The sequence below is a fragment of the Orycteropus afer genome, unplaced genomic scaffold, assembly GCF_000298275.1.
Source record: "Orycteropus afer afer isolate SDZICR_OR568_19922 unplaced genomic scaffold, OryAfe1.0 scaffold00025, whole genome shotgun sequence".
Lineage (NCBI taxonomy): Eukaryota > Metazoa > Chordata > Mammalia > Tubulidentata > Orycteropodidae > Orycteropus > Orycteropus afer.
Genome location: NW_006921612.1, coordinates 7,088,397 through 7,098,569, shown reverse-complemented (window position 1 = coordinate 7,098,569; position 10,173 = coordinate 7,088,397).

Here is a 10,173-nt window from a genome sequence, read left to right as displayed (position 1 = left end):
TCTTGCTGTGGAGACCTCTCGTATCACCCCCACCTGGGTCCCTGTGGCTGACTGTACCTCTGTCTGGCTTCCTGTCTTTTAATCCCCTTTCTCCTGCTCTTCTGGCCTGCTGCTTTGGGCATCCCTGAATTGTCCCTGGGGCTGACTGCTCTTCTGTCTGGGTTCCTGGCTTTTATCCCCTTTCTCCTCCTCTTCCGACCTGCTACTCTGGGCAGGCCTGAGTTTCCTCTCCTCACCTAATCCCTTCGGCTGATTGCTCTTCTCTCTGACTTCCTGGCTTTTAGTCCCCTTTCTCCTGCTCTTCCTGCCTGCTACTTTTGGGCGTCCCTGAGTTGTTTCTCCTCACCTGTAACCCTGGGGCTGACTCTCACAGAAACTGTGAGTTGGCAAATATTTTGTTTTAAGTCACTAAGTATTTTGTTACGTAGCAATAAATAACTAATATAGCATTCCCCCAGTAAATTACTTGAAGAAGCTCCTTCTCAGGCTCTGCTTCTAGGAAACACAGATGTAAAACAGAGTTTGAGACCCTCTTTCTTGGTCCCCACATGGGGGTGGTTCAATGACATTGTTTTGTAACAGCACAGAACATTTTTTCAGGATCAATGGATCAGATGTTATTTACATATATGTTGTAGTGGTTAATTTGTGTGTCAACTTGGCTAGGCCTGGTTGAGTGGCTGGGCAGCTGGATATAGTATTCCCCATGATGACTCGTAATCAACTCCATGGTGGAGTCTACTATGAGCAGCTGAGTAGCTGCCTTTGGGTATAGTGGTCTGCTTCCCATACATAAGAAACAGTTTTGGGAATGGTCTCTAGCTCATGGCATGCTTGAACCCTGCATGTAGCCAAGTCGTTGTTCAGCAGTCTGCCATGATCTGCCGATTTTGGGACTTTTAATGGACTTGAATTAATGGCCTGTGTGTGGTTTGGTAATATTGGGACTGTACCTTGTTACTTGTTGACCCTCAGCTTGTCAGCCTCAGCAGCCAGCAGCTGAATGAAGAAAAGCCTCTAGCTCTAGTGGGCCAGGAGCAGGAGGTAGAGCTGAAGCCCAAGGAAGAGGGGTTTTCACCTAGCCCCAAGAGCCTGGCACTTTGAGCTTGGACTTCTAGCCTCCCTAACTGTAAGACAATAAACTGTTTGTTCAAGCCATCCATTTTGTGGTATATTCTTGTCAGAGCAGCACTAGGTAACCAGAACATATGTTATATATACATATGTGCACATACCACAGCCAAAGAGTGTGTAAGGTTTTAACGTGAGTGGTGTAGTGGGTAAGGCATTTGGCTGCTAACCAGAAGGTCAGCAGTTCAAACACACCAGCTGCAGGAGGAAGATAAGGCAATCTACTTTCACAAAGATTTACAGCCTTGGAAAACCAATGGGGGTTGCTATCAGTCAGAATGGACTTGATGGCAATAGATGTGGTTTTTATTTGTTTTTAAATAGGGTCTCTGCAAAACGAATACAAAAATTTGGACTATTTAATGGTGGTCTCTCTGGCATTATGCTAAGGGGAAGCTGAGAAAATATTTTTAAGCAGGAGTTCTCTGCTTTTCTAGTATTTCTTTAATCTATCCAGGGTTAGTAAGATCACCCTTTTTCCTGAGGGCCCTTAGACCTGCCTTTGAGCCCCACATTTCAGGAGATATTACTGATCCCAGCCTTGAAACAAAATCACCGGGGAGCATCAAATTATGTTGGCAGGGTTGTCTGCTCAGACAAGTCCCTACAGTTACAAATGAGGAGCTACCTTAGGTGTTTAGCTGCTATTTAGAACTTGTTATAGTTAAGTACTTATTGATTATTAAAGGCTCTCACATTGCAGAATGGCACTTGACTGCTCACCAGAAGGCTGGCAGGTCAAACCTACCAGCCACTCCTCAGAAGGAAGGCTGGGCAATGTACTTCTGTAGTGATAGTGCCTTGGAAACCCAAGGAGGGGTCTCTATGAGTCGGGTCTGACTCCACGGCACATAACAACAACAACAGTGTAATAGTTACCCCATGAAGGGTCCATCAACAGATGAATGGATAACCAAAATATAGTATATCCATGCAATGGAATATTACTCAATCATAAACAGAAATGAAGTTTCTCATTTCTCATACATGCTGTTGTTGTTGTTGTTATGTGCCATCGAGTCAGCCCTGACTCATAGCGACCCCTCCTTGGGTTTCCGAGGCAGTATCACTACGGAAGTAGGATTGCCCAACCTTCCTTCCGAGGAGTGGCTGGTGGGTTTGAACTGCCAGCCTTCTGGTTAGCAGTCAAGTGTCTTAGCCACTATGCTACCAGAGCTCCCCTCATACATGCTACAACATGGATAAACCTTGAAAACATTATACTGAGAGAAATAACTTAGTCACAAGAGGACAAATCTTATAAGATCCCAGTTTTATGAAATATCTAGAACAGGTAATCCACAGAAACCAAAGTTTGTTAGTGGTTAATGTTGCTTATAAAGCTTTTACATAAAAAAATTTAAAATAAAATGGTTAAAATGGAAAATGTTATATATATTTGACCACAAAGTTTTTTTAAATATTTTTTTTTCAAAAAAATACTTTGATAAAAATTTTTAAAAATCAAAGAAGTCATCATGGTAAAAATCAGAATTCTTTAGATTTTCTTATACTTCCTTTAAGGTTTACTAATTTTCTTTTTTTATTTTGAATGACATATTGGGTCAGTGAGGGCTTTATTTTATTATTTTTTTTTCAATACTTACAGCTGCAAATGTTCTTAACTTGGTTCTGCATAGAGGTAAACAACACAGACTTTGGAGTTAGATGTATCTGGATATAAACTTCAGCTTTGCCATTTATTATCTCTATGATTTTGGATGGAGCATAAGAAGTAACATAATCTCTTTATGCCTCAGTTTCTGCATCAGTAAAATGAGGTTAATAATCCCACCTCACGTACTTGGGAGATTTAAATGAGACAATGTATGTAAAGTGCTTAACAAGGTGCCTGATGGTAGGACCGCAGTATAAGATACTTCCAGAAACAAGATAAACTCAGAAGCCTCAGCACCTGAGGAGGCTGTGCTTCTTCCTCCTGACTCCCACCTCTTCCCTTTTCTTTCCTTTCCTATGGGAAGCAGCATGATTTAGCAAAATTACTACAGAGCTTAGAATCAGAAGACAATGGGTTTGAATTTCTTTCCTACCACTCACTAGGTTTGAGAACTTGGCAACTTCCTTTACCTCTGAGTCTCAGTTTCTTCATCTGAAAATAGAACTAATAAACCCACTTCCCAGGGTGTTTGTAAAGATTAAGTATAGGTACATGGTCCTTAGTAAGAACTTGTTTTTGTTAGGTACGCTGGAGTCTGTTCTGACTCATGTGACCTTAAGTATAACAACAGAATGAAACACTGCCTGGTCCGGTGCCATCCTCATAATCATTGCTATGTTTGAGTGAGTGCTTAGTAAACATATTTATCATAGTAAAAGTTCCTAATATTTACCTTTGGGAGAATTTACACTGAGAAGTGAACTTCACAGATGTGAAATCCCTATTTTTTCCTGGCAAAAACAATGGACGGGATGGGGAACCACAATTACCATTACTGGAGCAAAATGTTTTCTCTGGTTCTGGGGTGGGAGGCCCCCAGCACTCTTTGTAGACCCCCTACCCAATTATTTGCAGAGCCCTTATAGATGTTGCCTATGGTTGGACATGCTGGGGAGTGTGCGTGGACTGTGCCCAGGCTCTCTCTCTGAGTGTTCTGGGCTCCTGGGGAGTGGGGCAGTGAGAGATCCGAGGCAAGTGTAATACTTTTGATGCATGCAAAATATCCCCAAAAGACAGCAGGTTAAAACAACAAATACTGATTTCCGTACACAGTTTCTGAGGGTCAGGAATCTAGAAGTGGCTTAGCTGAGTGGTTCTGGCTTAGGGTCTCTCATGAAGTTACATTCAAGCTGTTGGCCAGAGCGACAGCCCTGAGAAAGCCTGGAGAATCTGCTTCCAAGTTCAATCACATGGTTGTTGGCAGATCCTCTCTGTCTGTTGCCTGGGGGCCTCAGTTCCTCATCACATGGTTTTCACCACATAGGTCTCTCCAGGGCATCTGGCTCCTCAGAGTGAATAATTCAAGAGAACAACAAAGCTACCAAAACGGAAGCTGCAGTGTCTTTTATAGCCTAAGCTCAGAAGTGATACACCATCCCTTCTGCTATAATCAGTAAGTCCAGTCCACACACAAGGAGAGGGGAATTACAAAAGGGAGTGAATACCAGGAGGTGAGATCACTGGTGGCCAACTAGGAGTCCAGTCCCAAAGCTGCTAAACATAAAATCCAAGTTGAGAGAGCTGGGCATTCCCAAGTGGCATTCCCCTCAGACTGCAGCAGCCCAAGGAATTGTTCTCTACTCTGAGTACTTGTCTATCCAAGAAGGAGCGCTATCTGCTCCTACACAGACCAGCCTTTCTCTTAGACCAGTTGCCATCAAGTTGATTCCAACTCATGGTAGCCCCATGTGTGTCAGAGTAGGACTCTGCTCCATAGTGTTTTCAATGGCTTTTCTTCTGAGGCACATCTGAGTGGACTCAAACTTCCAGCCTTTCAGTTAGCAGCCTAGCACATTGACTGCAACACTCAGGGACTCCTCTTGGATAGTGCCAATAAATCCAGGCAGATCTCCTTGGTGCATCTGTGAATTTTAAAGTAGGAGGATTGGACAGTTAACTAAAGACTCATCCTTATGCCTACCCCCACACCCGTCAGGGGTTCTAGAAGGCAGAGAATTCCTTTTGTGGACCTTTGGGTAAACTTCCTGTCATCAGTATGGGAAGTATTGAGAATAAGCATCACCATGGCATCAGCACTAGGCTACATAGTGTATGGGGCCCAATGCAAAATGAAATGTGGGGTCCTTTTTAAAAAAATTATTAAGAATTCCCAGATGGCATAACAGAACATTAAACCAAGTGCAAGACCCTTCTAAATGCAGGGCCCTGTGCAATTGCACAGGACGTGGGACTGTGTAGCCAGCTTGCATGGCATAACACACTGGGAAACCTCTTGTCACGGTAAAGACCGTGATGTAATGGTGTTTGTGCCTGTATCCCAGAGTCAAAGCACTCATCTTCCTGCTCTCTTGTGACATCCACCCTCTGCCAAAACTGCTGGTGCCCAAAATTTTTGTGAATATGCTACTAAAGGGTGAATGTGCCTGTGTGAACACTGCCCTCACCCCAGGAGCACACTCTACTATGGGGGCCACAGGCAAGGCTACTTTGCACTCCAGGGTTTCAAATTTGTATGGAATCAAATTGTTGGGTGCCCTTGTCTCTGTTTTGACTCATAGACACCCCATGTGACACAGTAGAATTGCCCTATAGGGTTTCCTAAAATGTAATCTTTATGAAAGCAGATCACTAGGTCTTTCTCCCACAAACCGCTGAATCGAGCCAACTTTTCAATGAGCAACCAAGTGCTTAAACATTGAGTCAGCAGGGCTTCTTTGTTAATTCTTACTTAGTTTTAAATACAGCCCCTCAACCTATGACTCAGATATAAATCACTGTGTTAGGCTTGAGAACAAGCAGAGTAAGGTTTTCAGTTCTCTAATTTCAATTCTCTGTTCATTTAGGATAAGTTTTTTCCCAGAAGTCTCCCCAGGTTTTTGTGCTGATAAACCACAGAGGTCTTTCTTCCTCCTGTCCTTTATGCATGTTTAAATTAGGGGACAGACAGCTTATGCTTAAGATGAAACTCCTTCACCCCAAGATGAGTAGGGGGAGTTGGCACCCTTGTCTTGTTCCCAATTTCAAAAGGAAAGTTCTTAGTCTTTCTTCATTAAGTATAACGTTGGCTGTTGGGTTCTCATATATCCTTTGAATCTTATTAAGGAATTTCCCTTCTATTCCAATCTTCTTGAGGCTTTTCATCAAGAAAGGGCGTTAAATATTGTTAAATGCTTTTTCTGCATCCATAGAGATGATCATGTGGTTCTTTTACATTGTTCAATTGATGTAGTGTATTGTATTGATTGATTTTCTAATATTGAACAATCCCTGTACATTCCTGGAATAATTTCCACTGTGTCATGGTGCACACACATGGTTTTCAGTGGTGGATTGTTCAGAAGTAGATCTCCAGTCCTTTCTTCTGAGGCACCTCTAGATGGACTCACACTCTCAACACTTCAGTTAGCAGCTGAGGACATTGACTATTTGCAACACTCAGGTTCTCCTTGTAGAATGAGAGATTTGAACTGAATCAGTAGTTTAGACCTATGAGAAAAAAAAAATGCATTTTTGTTTACACTGATGTCAAAATGGAATTTAACAATTCTTTAAATTATAAAATGTATGCAACAAACCATACTACTGTAAACATTACCAGTGTCTTTATCATCAATAGAAGTTGCAGATATTTTTATGTCATATTACAGTTGTTAGTTGTTGTTAGATGCCATCGAGTCAGCTGTGACTCATAGTGACCCCATGTACAATAGAACGAAATAATGCCTGGTCTTGTGCCAGCCTCACAATCAACACAGCCACTGTGTTAATCCATCTCATTGAGGGTCTTCTCCTTTTTGTTGACCATCCACTTTACCAAGCATGATATTCTTCCCAGGGAATGGTCCCATCCAACGACATGACCAAAATAGGTTAGATGAAGTTTGGCCATTCTCACCTCCAAGGAGCCTTCCAGCTGGACTTCTTCTAGGACAGATTTGTTGTTATAGAGATCTCTAAATATATGCATGTTCATTTCTTAGAAATTTAGCTAGATATTAGAACTGTCATTGATCATGTTATCTAATGCATTAATAAAATGCACCTATATTATTTTAGCACACATTTTATACTTTGATAACTGTCTTTGAATGTAATTGTTTTCCTTTATAATGATTGTAAGGATGGTGCAGGACCAAGTAGTGTTTCATTTTGTTGTGCATAGGGTTGCTCTAAGTCAGAGCTGACCCAACGGCACCTAACAACAAAATAATGCTATGAAGAAACCCTAGTGGCAAAGTGGTTGAAGCGCTTAGCTGCTAAACAAAAGGTCGGTGGTTTGAACCCAACCGCTGCTCCGTGGGAGAAAGATGAAACAGTCTGCTTCTGTAAAGATTATAGCCTTGAAAACACTAGGGGGGCAGTTCTACTCTGTTTTATAGGGTCCTTATGAGTCAGAATAGCCTCCATGGCAATGGGTTTGGTTTAGTTTTATAAGTGCTATGTGTTTTATTTTATTAATTTAAAGATATTATTGGCAGTCACCAGACTACCAAAGGGTCTATGGCACAAAAAGATTAAGAGTGCCTGGGCCAAATGTTCCTCACTGTCCTCTCTGCTGTTGACACTCAGCAAGTGCAGATGTTGCACCTTTATTGTCAATGTGGAAAAGAAATGGGCTTGGAGCAAACACATGGCCCACTTGCCCTTTCCAAGTCTTGTCCTTCCCCCATTATTTGGTAAATTGTTTGTCAAGGATATTTTGTTGGTTGCTTTTCTTTGATCGAGCCTACTGTGTCTAGGGCGGCAGGTGACTCAGCGCCCAGGATCCTGAAGGGCTGGAGGTGGGATGGCCCCATCCTCTCTCTTCTTGGAGAAACAGCTGCAGGGAGTTCCCTGAATATGTGTCAGTATCTAATTTTTTACTTGAGGGGGAAAACCCCACACAACTGTGAAACTCTTTGTGTAGATGTGAAAGCACAAAGGAAAGGTTATCTCCCACAGCTACTTCCATCTGTTCTTTCCTAGCCTAGCTTTGGTTAAACTCTTAGCAAGTCAGTCAACCAATTGACATCTATCAATTGAGAAAAGAAGGTGACATTTGTTGAACATCTACGTGCATAACCCCATTTAATCTTCATAATAGGTAAGGTCCAGGAGTTGGGTTTTCTATCCCTATTTAACAAATGAGAACCCTGAGGCTCAGAGTAGTTAACAGATTAACATTAAGGTAACACTGTTGGGCCCACATGCTGACGTGGGTAAGGGGAGGGATATATGGAAAGAGTCTGTGACCACCATGATAACAGTAGGAAAAGGGAGGACACTGAATTGTACATATAGAAGATAGATGACAGATGCTAATACCAACCAGTGTGTCCATAATACTGCATTACCATTAACACCAAACGCCAGGCTATAGATAAACACATAAAGAAACACCTGAGAGGAACAGGTGGGGGTCAGTGAACAGGAGTATACTCTAGACCAAGGATAGATTCAGTACAGGCTAATCTTGCACAGATACCAGTGATACAAAATACCCGCAATCCTTACAGAAACAATAGAAGACAGACACAGAGCGATCCCTCACAGACACCCAGACACTATGGGAGAGAGATCCAACGGATCTACCATCTCAGGACCATAGTACTGGGGGACACTGGACTCAATTGGCACAACAAAATACATAAAGGCCTTGTTCTGCATCCTACATTGGTGAGTAACGACTGGGGTCTTAAAAGGTTTCAAGCGGCTATCTAAGATGCACCTAATGGTCTCCTAGCATCAGGAGCGAAGAAGAGTCCAAAACACAAGGGCATTTGGAAGCAATTAGCCCTAGGACACAATGGCCCTCAAGACCAAAAGAACTAGATGGTGCCTGGCTACCAATGCCAACCACTCAGGAAAGGATCAAATCTGGAGGTCCTGGATAGAGTGGGAGGAAAAATGTGGGACAAAATCCAAAAACTCAATAATGATCAGAATTACTGGTTGAATGGAGTCTGATGGGACCCCCAATACTATGGCCCTGGAATACATTCTGCACCTGGAATAAAACTCACTCCCAGGGGCTGGCTCTCAGCCCAAGTTAACAAGATGTACATGCATACCACTTAACCAAGGGTGGCACACCCACATACTCTATGGAAATACATCCCTTGGAGCAATAGACCATGGGGCACCAGAGGGGAAACATTCACACAGAGGTAATGCAGGACAAACAGGAGTGCATAACTATGAGGGGCCCAGGGGGCAGGGAGGGGAGGAGACTGGGCTAGGGTTGGGCATGGTAAATGGGGAGTGAAACTAAATGTGCACATAACATTGAATGTAAAACAAACTCTTAAAATAAATTTAAAAAATAAAAATAAAATAAAATGCTGTTTGGAAATATTTAAAAAAAAAAAAAGGTAAGCCTGTTGGCAAGTGATAGAGTCAGGACCTGACCCCAAAGGCTGTGCCAGGTTTGCACTGGGCACTAAGGAGAATGGGGGTGATCTCAGGTGACTCATATATGTCTGGGGAATCAGACAAGGCTGTATATGCCAAGGGTGACTAATTAGTGGTGAAGACTAAAGGAGCCTCAGAAATTCAAAGCAAGAGATCACTTTCATCTAGGGTGGTCTAAGGAGTCTTTCTTGACCTGGGTCATAACAGATTCAGAGGAGATGAAGAAACAGCTGTGAAATTGAGCCTGGGAAAGCTGGAGGCAATGAAAAACCAGGGTGGACAAATCCAAGGGAGATGGAGAGAAGCCTGGTAGCCTGGGAATGGATGGTTGCAAGCACGACTGCCAACTTGGAGCAGTTTATAATTGGTTTAGAAGGTAACTGGGGAGCCACCAAAGGTTATTGAGGAGGCGAGTGATATGATTAAGTTTCACTGTAAGAAATTAATTGGGAGCTGGAAGATGACTTACAAGGTGGCAGACAAGGAGGATAGTTAGGGAGTGATTGCAACTTTTCAGGTGAGAAGTGCTGAGACCTGAAATAGAGGGATGGAATGGGGGCAGGAAGATAAGCAAGCTCGGGAGCAGAAGCTTCACCTGATTGCATGTGTGGTGAGCCTTTCCTGATTTCTGCCCTTCTTCAGCCCCATCAGAATCATGGCCTTTTCCTCTATTCTACCTCAACATCAAGCTTGTGGCTTTATTGTAACTAAACAAACCAAAGCCACTGCCATTGAGTCAATTCTGACTCATAGCATCCCTGTAGGATAGAGTAGAACTGCCCCACAGAGTTTTCATAGCTATAATCTCTATGGAAGCAGACTGCTACATCTTTCTCCAGCAGAGCAGCTGGTGGGTTTGAACCATCAACCTTTCAGTTCGCAGTCAAGTGCTTAACTACTGTGCTACCAGGGCTGCCCATTTATTGTAGCATTTATTTAATTCTGCTATACTTTACTTAAGGAGCTCTGGTAGCATAGTGCCTAAGGCACTTGACTGCTAACCAGAAGGCTGG